Source organism: Triticum urartu, chromosome 5 (assembly GCF_003073215.2).
Source record: "Triticum urartu cultivar G1812 chromosome 5, Tu2.1, whole genome shotgun sequence".
NCBI lineage: Eukaryota > Viridiplantae > Streptophyta > Magnoliopsida > Poales > Poaceae > Triticum > Triticum urartu.
The window spans coordinates 270,425,941-270,444,633 of NC_053026.1; positions in this window are offsets into that span (position 1 = coordinate 270,425,941).

Sequence of the window (18,693 nt, forward strand, 5' to 3'; positions counted from 1 at the left end):
GCAGATCCGTTGACTAAACCTCTCCCTAGAGCAAAACATGATCAACACCAGAACTCTATGGGTGTTCGATTCATCACAATGTAACTAGATTACTGACTCTAGTGCAAGTGGGAGACTGTTGGAAATATTCCCTAGAGGCAATAATAAAATGGTTATTATTACATTTCTTTGTTCATGATAATTGTCTATTGTTCATGCTATAATTGTGTTATCCGGAAATCATAATACATGTGTGAATACATAGACCACAACACGTCCCTAGTGAGCCTCTAGTTGACTAGCTCGTTGATCAAAAGATAGTCATGGTTTCCTGACTATGGACATTGGATGTCATTGATAACGGGATCACATCATTAGGAGAATGATGTGATGGACAAGACCCAATCCTAAGCATAGCTTAAAGACCGTGTTGTTCGTTTGCTAGAGCTTTTCTGAATGTCAAGTATCATTTCCTTAGACCATGAGATTGTGCAACTCTCGGATATCGTAGGAGTGCTTTGGGTGTGCCAAACCTCACAACGTTACTGGGTGACTATAAAGGTACACTACGGGTATCTCTGAAAGTGTCTGCTGGGTTGGCACGAATCGAGACTGGGATTTGTCACTCCGTATGACGGAGAGGTATCTCTGGGCCCACTCGGTAATGCATCATCATAATGGGCTCAATGTGATCCAGTGGTTGATCACGGGATCATGCATTACGGTATGAGTATAGTGAATTGCCGGTAACGAGATTGAACGAGGTATTGGGATACCGACGATCGAGTCTCGGGCAAGTAACATACCGATTGACAAAGGGAATTGTATACGTGATTGATTGAATCTCGACATCGTGGTTCATCTAATGAGATCATCGAGGAGCATGTGGGAGCCAACATGGGTATCCAGATCCCGCTGTTGGTTATTGACCGGAGAGTCGTCTCGGTCATGTCTGCGTGTCTCCCGAACCCGTAGGATCTACACACTTAAGGTTCGGTGACGCTAGGGTTGTTGAGATATTAGTATACGGTAACCCGAAAGTTGTTCGGAGTCCCAGAACGAGGAGTTCCGGAATGGTCCGGAGGTGAAGATTTATATATAGGAAGTCAAGTTTCGGCCATCGGGAAAGTTTCGGGGGTAATCGGTATTGTACCGGGACCACCGGAAGGGTCCCGGGGGTCCACCGGGTGGGGCCACCTATCCCGGAGGGCCCCATGGGCTGAAGTGGGAGGGGAACCAGCCCCTAGTGGGCTGGTGCGCCCCCCTTGGGCCTCCCCCTGCGCCTAGGGTTGGAAACCCTAGGGGTGGGGGGCGCCCCGCTTGGCTTGGGGGGCATTCCACCCTCCTTGGCCGCCGCCCCCCTTGGAGATGGCATCTCCTAGGGCCGGCGCCCCCCTAGGGGTCCTATATATAGTGGGGGTGAGGGAGGGCAGCCGCACCCTAGCCCCTGGCGCCTCCCTCTCCCTCCCACGACACTTCTCCCTCTCCCTGAGCTTAGCGAAGCCCTGCCAAGATCACCGTTGCTTCCACCACCATGCCGTCGTGCTGCTGGATCTCCATCAACCTCTCCTTCCCCCTTGCTGGATCAAGTTGGAGGAGACGTATTCCCAACCGTACGTGTGTTAAACGCGAAGGTGCCGTCCGTTTGGCGCTAGGTCATCGGTGATTTGGATCACGACGAGTACGACTCCATCAACCCCGTTCTCTTGAACGCTTCCGCTCGCGATCTACAAGGGTATGTAGATGCACCCCCTCTCCCTCGTTGCTAGATGACTCCATAGATTGATCTTGGTGGTGCGTCGAAAATTTTAAATTCTGCTACGTTCCCCAACAGTGGTATCAGAGCAGAAAGGGAACATTGGACTTAAAATTTAAAAGCTGCGCCTGAACTTTTTCTCCCCGCGGCTGCCCTCCCACCCGCACATATATATAGGGGCAAGGGAGAGGCGGGCCGGCCCCCTCAGATCCAATCTGAGGAGGGGGCGGCGGCCAGGGGGGTTGCCTTGCCCCCCAAGGCAAGGGGGTGCCCCCCTTTAGGGTTCCCCCAAACCCTAGGCGCATGGGCCCTAGGGGGAGGCGCCCAGCCCACTAAGGGGCTGGTCCCTCTCCACACATAGCCCATAGGGCCCTCCGGGGCAGGTGGACCCTCCCAGTGGACCCCCGGAACCCCTTCGGTGGTCCCGGTACAATAGCGGTAACCTCCCGAATTATTCCGGTGACCGTATGATGGCTTCCCATATATAAATCTTTACCCCCGGACCATTCCGGAACTCCTCGTGACGTCCGAGATCTCATCGCCAATAGTCTCCCACTTGCACTAGAGTCAATAATCTAGTTCACATCGCCATGTGATTAACACTCACAGGTCACATCGCCATGTGACCAACATCCAAAGAGTTTACTAGAGTCAATAATCTAGTTCACATCACTATGTGATTAACACTCAATGAGTTCTGGGTTTGATCATGTTATGCTTGTGAGAGAGGTTGTAGTCAACGGGTCTGCAATATTCAGATCCCTATGTATTTCGCAAAACTTTATGTCATATTGTAGATGCTGCTACCACGTTCCACTTGGAGCTATTCCAAATTGTTGCTCCATTATACGTATCCGGTATCTCTACTCAGAGCTATCCGAATAGGTGTTAAGCTTGCATCGACGTAACTCTTTACGTCGAACTCTTTATCACCCGAACTCTTTATCACCTCCATAACCGAGAAACATTTCCTTATTCCTCTAAGGATAATTTTGACCGCTATCTGGTGATCCACTCCTAGATCACCTTTGCACCCTCTTGCCAGACATGTGGCAAGGCACACATCAGGTGCGGTACTCAGCATGGCATACCGTATAGAGCCTATGACAAAAGCATAGGGGACGACCTTCGTCCTTCCTCTTTCTTCTGCCGTGGTCAAGCTTTGAGTCTTACTCAACTTCACACCTTACAACTCAGGTAAGAATGTAACACCCTCGATGCGACTATAGCTCCCACGTGTCGAGGCACGACTTAGAGACATAATCGCATTGAAGGCATATGTCGCAAGTTAGGCAATCTTCACAACATCCCATGTAATATGAATAATAAAGGGGACAACATAGTTGGCTTACACTCGCCACGTCAATCAAGTGCATAAATTAACATTACATCATCCAAACACTCATGGCCCGGCTACGGCGCCAAAATAAAAGAGAACCCAACATGCGACACGGTCCCAATCACCCCCAACTGGGCACCAGTACTGATCATCGGGAAAGGAAACATAGTATCGTTGAGAGTCTTCGTCGAACTCCCACTTGAGCTCATACGCGTCTCATGGAGCGGAATCATCGGGCCCTGCATCTCGTGTAATAGTAATCTATGAGCCACGGGGACTCAGCAATCTCGCACCCTCGCGATCAAGACTATTCAAGCTTATAGGTAAGGCAAGGTAAAATATGAGTGGAGCTGCGGCAAGCGACTAGCAAGTATGGTGGCTAACTTATTCGCAAAGGAGAGCGAGAAGAGGAGGCAAAGCACGAGCGAGAAACTAGAGAACAACCTGCGCAAACATTACTCCAACACCGTGTCCACTTCCCGGACTCCGCCGAGAAGAGGCCATCACGGTAACACACTCGGTTGATACATTTTAATTAATTAAGGTTCAAGTTATCTACAACCGGACATTAACAAATTCCCATCTGCCCATAACCGCGGGCACGGCTTTCGAAAGTTCAATCCCTGCAGGGGAGTCCCAACTTAGCCCATGACAAGCTCTCACGGTCAACGAAGGAATAGACCTCCTCCCAAGACATTCCGATCAGACTCGGTATCTCGGTAACTCAAGACACTTCGACAGGTTAAAACAAGACCAGCAACACCGCCCGAATGTGCCGACAAATCCCAATAGGAGCTGCACATATCTCTTTCTTAGGGCACACTCAGATGAGACATCCTACGAGTAAAACCAACCCTCAAGTTGCCCCGAGGTGGCCCCGCAGTCTACTCGGTCGGACCAACACTCAGAGGAGCACTGGCCCGGGGGGGGGTATTTAAAATAAGATGACCCACGGGCTCCGGAAACCCGAGGGAAAAAGAGGCTAGGTGGCAAATGGTAAGACCAAGGTCGGGCATTGCTGGAAAAGCTTTAATCAAGGCAAACTATCAAGGGGTTCCCATTATAACCCAACCGCGTAAGGAACGCAAAATCCGGGAACATAACACCGATATGACGGAAACTAGGGCGGCAAGAGTGGAACAAAACACTAGGCGAGAGGCCGAGCCTTCCACCCTTTACCAAGTATATAGGTGCATTAAGATAACATAGCAATATAATGATATCCCAACAAGTAAATAAATGTTCCAATAAGGAACGACCTCCAATCTTCACGTGCAACTAGCAATGCTATAAGAGGGGCTGAACAAAGCGGTAACTTAGCCAATCAACGGTTTGCTAGGACAATGGTGGGTTAGAGGTTTGACATGGCAATTTGGGAGGCTTGCAAGCAAGTGTTAGGCATCGTAGCATTGGCATAGCAAAAGAGCGAACAAACTAGCATAGCAAAGATAGTAGTGATTTCGAGGGTATGATCATCTTGCCTGCATAGTTGTCAGAGTTGACTGGATCCTCGAAAGCAAACTCAAAGGGCTCCTTTAGAGAACTCGTCTCCCGGCTCTACCCAAACAAGACAAACAAGCAACAATGATACAATCAACCACGTGCAAACTCAAACAACACGATGCAAAGATGATATGCTATGCGGGATGCGATGCGGGATGAAAAATGCAAGATATGGCAGGAAATGCATGAACCTGGCCTCAACTTGGGATTCCAAGTGTGCCACTGGAAAGATGAGATGAAATCGCTTGAAAACGATATAAATAACGCCGGAATCAGAGTTACGGTTTGGAAATGGCAAGCGATTCAAAAATGACACCGGTCTGCGATTTACAGCAAGTAGGCATCTAAATGCAATGAGATGAACATGCTACAGCAACCAAACATGACAACAAAAATACATGGCAGGGATGCACACAAGATGCTTAACAAAAGTCTAGCACTGAGCTACGGCCAATTCATCCATTAACAGGTTCAAACAAGCATGGCAAAAATGCAAATGGTAAAACAGATCTCAGACTTAGTGAAATTAACACTTGTCTGGAATTTCAGATCATATAGCCCTCTTCGGAGCAACAAAACAACATGCTACAGGACCTGAACATGGAAAAGAAAGACATGGCATGGAGCTACCCAACAAGCTTAACAAAAGTCCCTTAGTGACCTTGAGCCAAAAGGGATCACAAAATATACTAACAAGCACACGAACATAGCAAAAACATAATCAGTTTTCAGACTTTAGTGAAAACTGGGACATGCTGAAACATAACTCACAAAGGCATGTTTACGAGCTCGATGCACTCACCACGGTGCAAGTCATGGCAAGACAAGCATACATCCCTTAAGAAGGAACAAAATACAAGCTAGACATGGCAAGAACAATGGCATAGCATGCACGGGTAAACTACAACAACATCGGCAAAATCGCAAACAAGTTGACGATCTGCCCAGATTCGCAACGAAGCAAAAGTAGAGCTCAATTGACTCAAGCTAGGTTGCTCCATAATTGCAAACAAAGACATGGATGGATAGAGCACTACAATATTAACAAAACTCCCTTACTGATCATCCCCAAAAGAGGCACGGATCACTAGGAAACAACATGAACATATGGCATCATGAACTAAACAATCCCAGGACTTAGTGAAATTATGAAATTACTGTCCCTGAAAACAGAATTAGCAAGTGCACCACTTTGCAAGCTTGCACAAGTCACCACACACATCCTAAAAATACATGGGCTGCACCTCTGGAAAGATGACAAAACCCTTAATAAAACATATGAAGAACTGACAGGCATAGCATGCACACAATAATCATGGGAAAAATGACAAAAGTGCTAAACGGAGTAGCAGATCTGACAATTAACTCAAGTAGCCCTCTTCTAACAGCATTTCGGGCATAAAGATGAGCTCAAATGAAAATGAAGCAATGGAATGAAATGATGTAATCTCCGAGATGAACATTTTGATATGCTATATGCCCAAATCGAAGCTACGGATGCAAAGTTACGGGGCCGCGAACATGAGCATATGGATCAAGAATTCTGGGACTTAGTAGAAAAAAATCACCCCGAGAGAAAGTCAACTAGACGAGATGATCCCGGGACAGAGGGATCCGGCGTGGGGCTGTGTTTGGATGAGATCCCGGTGGATCTCGTCCCGATCCATCGGATATCACCGGAGAGGACGACGGCGGCCGGAGGGAGGTCGCCGGCGGCGGCGGCGATGCGGTCCGGCGACGGCGGGCGGCTCGGCGGCGCGGTAGGCGACGGGAGGCGGCTCGGCGGCACGCAGCGGCGGCGGCGCGGCAGCGCGCGAGCGCGGGCAGGCGGGAGGCGGCGGCCCGGTCGCGCGGAGGAGAGGGCCCGCCCTGGGCCGGGACGGGCCGCGGCGGTGGGAGGCCGGCGCGGGACAGGTGGCGCCTCAGGATTGGCGGCGGCGACGGGCGGACATTGTCCGGCTCCCCCGGACACGTCCGGAGCGGCGGATCTGGGATTTTAGGGTTTCGGGGGAGGAGGAGATCCGAAAATGGAGGGGTCTATTTATAGGCATAGAGGGAGCTAGGAGAGTCCAAATGAGGTGCGGTTTTCGGCCACGCGATCGTGATCGAACGCTCTAGGACATGGAGCAGAGTTTGGTGGGTTTTGGGCCAAATTGGAGGGGCGTTGGGCTGCAACACACACGAGGCCTTTTCGGTCCCTCGGTTAACCGTTGGAGTATCAAACGAAGTCCAAATGGTACGAAACTTGACAGGCGGTCTACCGGTAGTAAACCAAGGCCGCTTGGCAAGTCTCGGTCCATTCCGGAAATGTTTAATCCCCACACACGAAAGAAAGCTAGAAATGGCCACCGGAGGGGAACAAAGCGCCGGAATGCAAAACGGACAACGGGGAAAATGCTCGAATGCATGAGACGAACACGTATGCAAATGCAATGCACATGATGACATGATATGAGAAGCAAGACAAAGACAAGAACACATGGAGAAAAAGACCCGAACCCGAGGAAATAAATATAACTTAACGCCAGAAACGGCAAGAGTTGGAGTACAAAAAGGGAAAGTTACATCCGGGGTGTTACAACACTCCACCACTACGAAAGGATCTCGTCCCGAGATCTAGGACTGAAAGAACGCCGGGTACTCAGAACGGAGGTGATCCTCACGTTCCCAGGTAGCTTCACGGTCGGAATGGTGTGACCACTTGACTTTGAGAAATTTGATTGACTTGTTGCGAGTCTTGCGTTCAGTCTCTTCAAGAATAGCAATTGGGTACTCACGATAAGAGAGATCTTCTTGGAGCTCAATGTCCTCGAAGTTGACGGTGCGGTCAGGAGTCTTGAAGCACTTTCGAAGCTGAGAGACATGGAACACATCATGAACATTTGCAAAGTTTGAAGGAAGCTCGAGTTGGTAGGCGAGGTCGCCTCTCTTGCTGACAATCTTGAAAGGTCCCACGTATCTAGGGGCAAGCTTCCCTTTGATACCGAAGTGACGAGTACCTTTCATAGGAGAGACGCGGAGGTAAACATGATCTCCGATCTCAAAAGCCAAATCACGGTGCTTACTATCATAGTAGCTCTTCTGGCGGGATTGGGCTGCTTTGAGGTTATCACGAATGGCTTTGCACATTTCTTCTGCTTCTGTGATTAAGTCATTACCCAAAAGCTGACGTTCACCGGTTTCAGACCAGTTGAGAGGGGTATGGCACTTCCTGCCATACAGAATTTCAAATGGGGCCTTGCCCGAACTTGCTTGAAAACTGTTGTTGTAAGAGAATTCAGCATAAGGAAGACAATCCTCCCACTTCATGCCGAAGGAGATCACACAAGCCCTGAGCATATCTTCAAGAATCTGGTTGACACGCTCGACTTGACCGCTTGTTTGAGGATGGAAAGCTGTGCTGAAGCGGATGTTGGTGCCCATGGCCTTCTGGAAAGAATCCCAAAACTTCGAGGTAAAGATGCTGCCACGGTCTGAAGAGATCACTTGAGGAATACCATGCAGAGAGACAATACGAGAGGTATAGAGTTCCGCCAATTGAGCTGCAGTGATCGACTCTTTGATAGGCAGAAAGTGAGCCACTTTGGTGAGTTTGTCGATGACAACCAATATAGCATCATTGCCACGGTTGGACTTTGGAAACCCAGTCACGAAGTCCATTTCAATGTGGTCAAACTTCCATTCTGGAATGGCAAGAGGTTGGAGGAGACCTGCTGGCCTTTGGTGTTCTGCCTTCACTCTTCTGCAGACATCACATTCATTTACGAATTGAGCGATCTCGCGCTTCATTCGAGTACACCAATAAGCTTGCTTGAGGTCCTGATACATCTTCATGCTCCCAGGGTGGATGGAGAGGAGAGAATTGTGAGCCTCGTTCATGATCACTTTACGGAGGTCACCTTTGGGCACAACAATACGATCCTCGAAGAAGAGGGTGTCCTTGTCATCAAGGCGGTAGCACTTGTACTTGGACTGACTCTTGGCAATCCCAATCTTCACCTTTTTCACCATAGCATCAAGAAGCTGGGCTTGGCGAATCTGGTCTTCTAAGGTAGGAGAGACTTGAAGGTTGGCGAGGAAACCTTGAGGAACAACTTGCAGATTAAGTTTGCGGAAAGCTTCACAAAGCTCGGGTTGATAAGGCTTGAGAATCAGACTGTTGCAGTAAGCCTTCCCGCTCAAAGCGTCAGCAATCACATTGGCCTTGCCTGGAGTATACTCGATACTCGGATTATACTATTGAATCATTTCGACCCATCGAGTTTGCCTGAGGTTGAGATTAGGCTGAGTGAAGATGTACTTGAGACTCTTGTGATCAGTGAAAATGTCCACTTTTCTTCCCAATAGAAGATGTCTCCAAGTCAAAAGAGCATGCACAACTGCCGCCAACTCAAGATCATGAGTGGGGTAGTTCTTCTCATTAGGCTTCAACTGGCGAGATGTATAAGCAACAACTTTCTTCTCTTGCATCAAAACTGCGCCAAGACCTTGGAGAGAGGCATCACAAAAGACCTCATACGGCTTGGATTCATCAGGAGGAGTCAGAACTGGAGCAGTGATCAACTTCTCTTTCAAAGTGTTGAAAGCAATATCACACTCCGGAGACCAAACGTACTTGACATGCTTTTGGAGAAGATTTGAGAGAGGCTTCACGATCTTAGAAATTTTTTCAATGAATCTTCGGCAATAGCTTGCGAGACCGAGAAAACTGCGGAGTTGCTTCACGTTCTGAGGAGGTTCCCAATTCACAATTGCAGACACCTTCTCAGGATTCACGGCAATGCCCTTGGCAGAGATGATATGACCAAGATAAAGAACCTCATGGAGCCAAAATTCAAACTTGGAGAACTTGGCGTAGAACTGATGTTCCCTGAGCTTATCGAGAACCAAACGCAAGTGCTTGGCATGATCTTCCTTGTTCTTGGAGAAAACCAGAATGTCGTTGAGATAGACCAAAACGAAGTCATTGGTGTAGGCGTTGAAGATGAAGTTCATCATGCGAGAGAACGTCGGAGGAGCGTTGGCAAGGCCAAAAGACATGACAGTGTATTCATATGAACCAAAGCTTGTTCTGAATGCTGTCTTGGGAATATCTTCTTCACGAATGCGAATCTGGTGATAACCCATACGGAGATCAAGCTTGGAGAATACTTGGGCACCTTTGAGTTGTTCGAACAGCTCATTGATGTTGGGAAGTGGGTATTTGTTCTTGATGGTCTTCTTGTTCACTGGACGGTAATCAACACAAAGTCGGTCCATTCCATCCTTCTTCTTCACAAAAAGAACACCACAACCCCACGGAGAAGAACTAGGCCGGATGAGACCCATTTTCTCTTGCATATCAAGTTGCTTCTTCAGCTCCTTCAACTCTTCAGGTCCGAGCTTGTAAGGACGTTTGCACACAGGTTCCGTACCAGGCTCAAGTTCAATAACGAATTCAACTGGCCGGTGCGGAGGCATTCCTGGGAGCTCTTCTGGAAAGATGTCTTGATATTCGCAAACGACTGGAATTTGAGAGATGGCATCCAATTCACCCTTCTCATTGAGAGAAAACAGACGGATAGTATTATCCCGAGCGGCAAAGACAATTACATCCTCAGACGAATGAGTCAATTGAATCTGCCTGGCTGCACAATCAAGCTGAGCCTTGTGCTTAGAAAGCCAATCCATTCTGAGAATAAGATCAATATCCGAGTTACCAAGGATCATTGGGGAAGCCAGAAACTTGAAATCACCCATCAAGATAGAAATATCCGGAACTTCGTAGTTAGCAAGCAAGCATCTACCCGGAGAGACGACTGCTAATGGCTTATGCATAACTTGAGAAAACCACCCATGCTTAGATGCAAAAGGTCTGGAAATGAAGCAATGCGATGCATCCGTGTCAAAAAGAACTTTTGCAGGAACATCGATAACAGGAATGTTACCCATAATCACATCTGACGAGTCCTCTGCCTGGGCTGCATTCACCATATTGACCTTGGCATACTTGGGGTTATGCTTGACCACAGCTGTACTTGCCGATCTGATAGGAGGAGGAGGAGGAAGATGCCTCTGGTTGAGACACTTGTTGGCATAGTGACCCTTCTGTTGGCACTTGTTGCACGTGACCTCTGAAAGCGGACGGTGATACGGAGCACTCGATCTTGGAGCTTGAGACGAAGTCTTGTTCTGAAAGCCAGGGTTGGGTGGGTGGGAAGAACCACTGCCGCCTTTGCTCTTCTGATACGGCTGACGGAACGGAGGAGGAGGAAGCCAAAACTTCTGCTGCTTGGCCACTTGAGTAGAGGAAGAAGGAGTAACATCTCTGACTCGCTTCTTGGAAGCATCACACCTCAACTGAGCAGCCTCTTGCTTCAGTGCCATGTTGTAGAACTCATCGTACCTCAAGGGCTCAAAGAGAACAAGAGCGAGCTGAATTTCTTCTCTGAGACCACCCCTGAACTGGTATATCATGCTCTTCTCATCAGGTACGTCTTGCTTGGCAAAGCGGGCGAGCTTCTGGAACAACTTGTTGTAGTCATAGACAGACAAAGAGCCTTGCTTCATATTGCGGAATTCCTCACGCTTGCTTTCAACCACACTCTGCGGAATATGATGAGCTTGGAAATCTCGACGGAAATCATCCCAAGTGATAACACGTCCACCTCTGGAGTCCTTGTAGTGCTGGAACCATTCTGCAGCTTGATCTTTGAGTTGGAAGGAAGCGAACTTGACAAAGTCCTCAGGCCTGACGTTACTGCACTCGAAATGCTTGCACAGATCCACAAGCCAATCGTCAGCATCGGTTGCCTCAACACAATTGCTGAAAGTCTTTGGCCCGTTAGCAAGGAACTGGTTGACTGTAGCAAAGTGACTCTGATTGCTGCCTTGATTCCCTTGACTGCCTTGATTGCGCTCTTGAAGAATTTGCATGATCAGCTGTGTGTTTGCATTGGTTGCGGCCATCACAGCTTGCCATGCCTCCGGAGGAGGTGGAGGTGGTGGCGGATCAGGATTCAGAGTCGTGCGCGTTGGAGGAGCCATCCTGAAGAGTTTGACCACCATTAGCACATTGCTAGATAAATATTGAAGCTGAATCCAACGGAATGAAAATTGCAACATATAGTCTTCACATCCGAACAAAATGAACGAATGCATTCCTCTTGACATGGTCACATATCCATAAATTGAGAAGCCACGTAGAGTTAAGGTAGAGAAATAAATCAACAAGGTATGAATCAAGAACGAATAATCGGTAAGAAATCCCAATCTCAAACCAATATCCGTGGAAGAAGAACTAGAGCTACTAGAATTCCCACCTATGAAACTCCCGAACCTTTCCGGTTATGCAATCAGGTGTTGGGGATACAGGGGAAGCATAATATCTCACCCAAACTAGCAAATCCTACATCCAGCTGTATCCATCCTTCAACACATAACCAAGAATCCTTCGAAAACCATCTACCTCAACCTTCGAAAAGCATCTGTTATACAAGTTATGGCGATACTCCCGAACTCCTGCCCCCGTATTGGGTGGCGTCGAGGTTATCTCACCAACGAACTGCATAAAAGAGATTTTCTATGTCGGCGTACTAAACTCAGGTATTCCAGAACTGCAACGATAAAATTATGATGACAACACCTCAGAGCTCAACTCCCCGGGACACTTCCACTAAACCCCTGATAGGAGGCACCAAGACAATGTTCTCATCATAAAACCATCGGAACGATTCCAAGATACCCGCGTGATCCTAAATTTTTTTAGTGAAATTTGAGAAGACAAGAGTCAAAACTCTACGTCAGGATGCCTTACCAGAGCGATGAGGAGACTGAGAAGTAAAAAGAATTCCTAAGCTCTTCGATATATAATTCCTAAATGACTCAAAACATTTTTCTAGACACAACTCGGCCGCTAAAAACGATCAAGCAATGGGGCTCCTAAGGTCGGGGAAGGCTCTTATACCAACTTGTAACACCCTCGATGCGACTATAGCTCCCACGTGTCGAGGCACGATTTAGAGACATAATCGCATTGAAGGCATATGTCACAAGTTAGGCAATCTTCACAACATCCCATGTAATATGAATAATAAAGGGGAGAACATAGTTGGCTTACACTCGCCACGTCAATCAAGTGCATAAATTAACATTATATCATCCAAACACTCATGGCCCGGCTACGGCGCCAAAATAAAAGAGAACCCAACATGCGACACGGTCCCAATCACCCCCAACTGGGCACCACTACTGATCATCGGGAAAGGAAACATAGTATCATTGAGAGTCTTCGTCGAACTCCCACTTGAGCTCATATGTGTCTCATGGAGCGGAATCATCGGGCCCGGCATCTGGTGTAATAGTAATCTGTGAGCCACGGGGACTCAGCAATCTCGCACCCTCGCGATCAAGACTATTCAAGCTTATAGGTAAGGCAAGGTAAAATAAGAGTGGAGCTGCGGCAAGCGACTAGCAAGTATGGTGGCTAACTTATTCGCAAAGGAGAGCGAGAAGAGGAGGTAAAGCACGAGCGAGAAACTAGATAACAACCTGCGCAAACATTACTCCAACACCGTGTCCACTTCCCGGACTCCGCAGAGAAGAGGCCATCACGGTAACACACTCGGTTGATACATTTTAATTAATTAAGGTTCAAGTTATCTACAACCGGACACTAACAAATTCCCATCTGCCCATAACCGCGGGCACGGCTTTCGAAAGTTCAATCCCTGCAGGGGAGTCCCAACTTAGCCCATGACAAGCTCTCACGGTCAACGAAGGAATAGACCTCCTCCCAAGACATTCCGATTAGACTCGGTATCTCGGTAACTCAAGCCACTTCGGCAGGTTAAAACAAGACCAGCAACACCGCCCGAATGTGCCGACAAATCCCGATAGGAGCTGCACATATCTCTTTCTCAGGGCACACTCAGATGAGACATCCTACGAGTAAAACCAACCCTCAAGTTGCCCCGAGGTGGCCCCGCAGTCTACTCGGTCGGACCAACACTCAGAGGAGCACTGGCCCCGGGGGGGGGGGGGGGTTTAAATAAGATGACCCACGGGCTCCGGAAACCTGAGGAAAAAAGAGGCTAGGTGGCAAATGGTAAGACCAAGGTCGGGCATTGCTGGAAAAGCTTTAATCAAGGCGAACTATCAAGGGGTTCCCATTATAACCCAACCGCGTAAGGAACGCAAAATCCGGGAACATAACACCGATATGACGGAAACTAGGGCGGCAAGAGTGGAACAAAACACTAGGCGAGAGGCCGAGCCTTCCACCCTTTACCAAGTATATAGGTGCATTAAGATAACATAGCAATATAATGATATCCCAACAAGTAAATAAATGTTCCAACAAGGAACGGCCTCCAATCTTCACCTGCAACTAGCAACGCTATAAGAGGGGCTGAACAAAGCGGTAACTTAGCCAATCAACGGTTTGCTAGGACAATGGTGGGTTAGAGGTTTGACATGGCAATTTGGGAGGCTTGCAAGCAAGTGGTAGGCATCGTAGCATTGGCATAGCAAAAGAGCGAGCAAACTGGCATAACAAAGATAGTAGTGATTTCGAGGGTATGATCATCTTGCCTGCACAGTTGTCAGAGTTGACTGGATCCTCGAAAGAAAACTCAACGGGCTCCTCATTAGCGAACTCGTCTCCCGGCTCTACCCAAACAGGACAAACAAGCAACAAGGATACAATCAACCACGTGCAAACTCAAACAACACGATGCAAAGATGATATGCTATGCGGGATGCGATGCGGGATGAAAAATGCAAGATATGGCAGGAAATGCATGAACCTGGCCTCAACTTGGGATTCCAAGTGTGCCACTGGAAATATGAGATGAAATCGCTTGAAAACGATATAAAGAACGCCGGAATCGGAGTTACGGTTTGAAAATGGCAAGCGATTCAAAAATGACACCGGTCTGCGATTTACAGCAAGTAGGCATCTAAATGCAATGAGATGAACATGCTACAACAACCAAACATGACAAAAAAAATACATGGCAGGGATGCACACAAGATGCTTAACAAAAGTCTAGCACTGAGCTACGGCCAATTCATCCATTAACAGGTTCAAACAAGCATGGCAAAAACGCAAATGGTAAAACAGATCTCAGACTTAGTGAAATTAACACTTGTCTGGAATTTCAGATCATATAGCCCTCTTCGGAGCAACAAAACAACATGCTACAGGACCTGAACATGGCAAAGAAAGACATGGCATGGAGCTACTCAACAAGCTTAACAAAAGTCCCTTAGTGACCTTGAGCCAAAAGGGATCACAAAATATACTAACAAGAACACGAACATAGCAAAAACATAATCAGTTTTCAGACTTTAGTGAAAACTGGGACATGCTGAAACATAACTCACGAAGGCATGTTTACGAGCTTGATGCACTCACCACGGTGCAAGTCATGGCAAGACAAGCATACATCCCTTAAGAAGGAACAAAATACAATCTAGACATGGCAAGAACAATGGCAACTACAACAACATCGGCAAAATCGCAAACAAGTTGACGATCTGCCCAGATTCGCAACGAAGCAAAAGTAGAGCTCGATTGACTCAAGCTAGGATGCTCCATAATTGCAAACAAAGACATGGATGGATAGAGCACTACAATATTAACAAAACTCCCTTACTGATCATCCCCAAAAGAGGCACGGATCACTAGGAAACAACATGAACATATGGCACCATGAACTAAATAATCCCAGGACTTAGTGAAATTACGAAATTACTGTCCCTGAAAACAGAATTAGCAAGTGCACCACTTTGCAAGCTTGCACAAGTCACCACACACATCCTAAAAATACATGGGCTGCACCTCTGGAAAGATGACAAAACCCTTAACAAAACATATGAAGAACTCACGGGCATAGCATGCACACAATAATCATGGCAAAAATGACAAAAGTGCTAAACGGAGTAGCAGATCTGACAATTAACTCAAGTAGCCCTCTTCTAACAGCATTTCGGGCATCAAGATGAGCTCAAATGAAAATGATGCAATGGAATGAAATGATGTACTCTCTGAGATGAACATTTTGATATGCTCTATGCCCAAATCGAAGCTACGAATGCAAAGTTACGGGGCCGCGAACATGAGCATATGGATCAAGAATTCTGGGACTTAGTAGAAAAAAAATCACCCCGAGAGAAAGTCAACTAGACGAGATGATCCCGGGACAGAGGGATCCGGCGGCGTGGGGCTGCGTTTGGATGAGATCCCGGTGGATCTCGTCCTGATCCACCAGATATCACCGGAGAGGACGACGGCGGCCGGAGGGAGGTCGCCGGCGGCGGCGGCGATGCGGTCCGGCGACGGCGGGCGGCTCGGCGGCGCGGTAGGCGACGGGAGGCGGCTCGGCGGCGGGGGCGGGCGGCGCGGCAGCGCGCGGGCGCGGGCAGGCGGGAGGCGGCGGCCCGGTCGCGCGAAGGAGAGGGCCCACCCTGGGCCGGGACGGGCCGCGGCGGTGGGAGGCCGGCGCGGGACAGGTGGCGCCTCAGGATTGGCGGCGGCGACGGGCGGACGTTGTCCGGCTCCCCCGGACACGTCCGGAGCGGCGGATCTGGGATTTTAGGGTTTCGGGGGAGGAGGAGATCCGAAAACGGAGGGGTCTATTTATAGGCATAGAGGGAGCTAGTAGAGTCCAAATGAGGTGCGGTTTTCGGCCACGCGATCGTGATAGAACGCTCTAGGACATGGAGCAGAGTTTGGTGGGTTTTGGGCCAAATTGGAGGGGCGTTGGGCTGCAACACACACGAGACCTTTTCGGTCCCTCGGTTAACCGTTGGAGTATCAAGCGAAGTCCAAATGGTACGAAACTTGATAGGCGGTCTACCGGTAGTAAACCAAGGCCGCTTGGCAAGTCTCGGTCCATTCCGGAAATGTTTAATCCCCACACATGAAAGAAAGCTAGAAATGGCCACCGGAGGAGAACGAAGCACCAGAATGCAAAACGGACAACGGGGAAAATGCTCGAATGCATGGGACGAACACGTATGCAAATGCAATGCACATGATGACATGATATGAGAAGCAAGACAAAGACAACAACACACGGAGACAAAGACCCGAACCCGAGGAAATAAATATAACTTAACGCCGGAAACGGCAAGAGTTGGAGTACAAAAAGGGAAAGTTACATCCGGGGTGTTACAAAGAATCCCTTTTTTGTCTGATCTATTTTGAACTCCTTCAAAAACATGTCAAGGTGTGCGTTCTTTGAAAGTATCATCAGGCGTCTTGATCTATCTCTATAGATCTTGATGCCCAATATGTAAGCAACTTTCAGGTCTTCCTTTGAAAATCACTCTTCAAACAACCGTTTATGCTTTCCAGAAATTCTACATTATTTCGGATCAACAATATGTCATCCACATATACTTATCAGAAATGTTGTAGTGCTCCCACTCACTTTCTTGTAAATACAAGTTTCTAGCAAACATTGTATAAACCTAAAAGCTTTGATCACTCCATCAAAGCATATATTCTGACTCCGAGATGCTTGCTCTAGTCCATAGAAGGATCGCTGGAGCCAGCATACCTTTTAGCATCCTTAGGATCGACAAAACTTTGATTGTATCACATACAACTCTTTCTTACGAAAACTGGTAAGAAAACTTGTTTTGACATCCATCTGTCAGATTTCATAATCGAAAATTACAGCTAATGCTAACATGATTCCGACGGACTTAAACATCGCTACGGGTGAGAAAATCTCATCGTAGTCAACTCCTTGAACTTGTGAAAAGACTCTTTGCCACAAGTCGAGCTTCATAGACGGTAACATTACCACCCACGTCCGTCTTCTTCTTAAAGATCCATTTATCTCAATGGCTTTCCGATCATCGGGCAAGTCCACCAAAGTCCATACTTTGTTCTGATACATGGATCCTATCTCGGATTTCATGGCTTCTAACCATTTGTCGGAATACGGGCCCACCATCGCTTCTCCATAGCTCGTAGGTTCATTGTTGTCTAACAACATGATATCTAAGACAGGATTACCGTACCACTCAGGAGTAGTACATATCCTTGTCGACCTATGAGGTTCGATAGCAACTTGATCCGAAGCTTCATGATCACTATCATTAACTTCCTATTCAACAGACGTAGGCACCACAGAAAACATCTTTCTGTGTTGCATCACTCTCTGGTTGAAGTAAAGGTTCGACAACCTCATCAAGTTCTATCTTCCTCCCAATCAATTCTTTTGAGAGAAACTCCTTCTCGAGAAAGGACCCGTTCTTAGCGACAAACAATTTGCCCTCGGATCTGAGATAGAAGGTATACCCAACTATCACCTTTGGGTATCCTATGAAGATGTGTTTGTCCGCTTTTGGGTTCGAGCTTCTCCGGCTGAAGCCTTAAGCATCGCAGCCCCAAACATTAAGAAACGACAACTTTGGTTTCTTGCCAAACCATATTCATACGACGTCGTCTCAACGGACTTAGATGGTGTCCTATCTAAAGTGAATGCAGCTGTCTCTAATGCATATCCTCAAAATGAAAACGGTAGATCGGTAAGAGACATCATAGATCGCACCATATCTCATAAGGTTCGATTACGACGTCCGGACACACCATTACCCTGTGGTGTTCCAGGTGGCTTCAACTGTGAAACAATTCCACAAAAAGGATCATCAGCTGCGGTGAGTGGAAGACGGTGTGGCTGAAGATGCAGATAATGCATAATGTTAAGAACAACACATCTATTTGATCTGAAGAAATACACTAAGAGATCAACAACAAGGTACGAGAGTGGTCACACGTCTATTGACTGAGACTAAATTGGGGTCACATGATTTTATTTTATTTTGGTACTGTCCGATCTACGCCGGATGGCTTGATGGCCGTCTTGTGCCTCCCGGCTAACACTGTTAGGAATCTTCCCCAAAGAGCCAGCGACCAACGGCAGAGCAACTTGCCTCCGCCATCCGTGGCCCCGGCCAAAACCCCGCTCCCCGCCCCACTGCACTGCCGTGGTTGCGCCACCCCCGGGCCAATCCACAAAGATGCCCCGTCATCCAGATCCGGGGGCGGCAGTACCTTGAACCCACGCAACTCTAAGATAGCCATCTAAGCGCTGCTACCACGGCGAACTTGCGGCCCCGC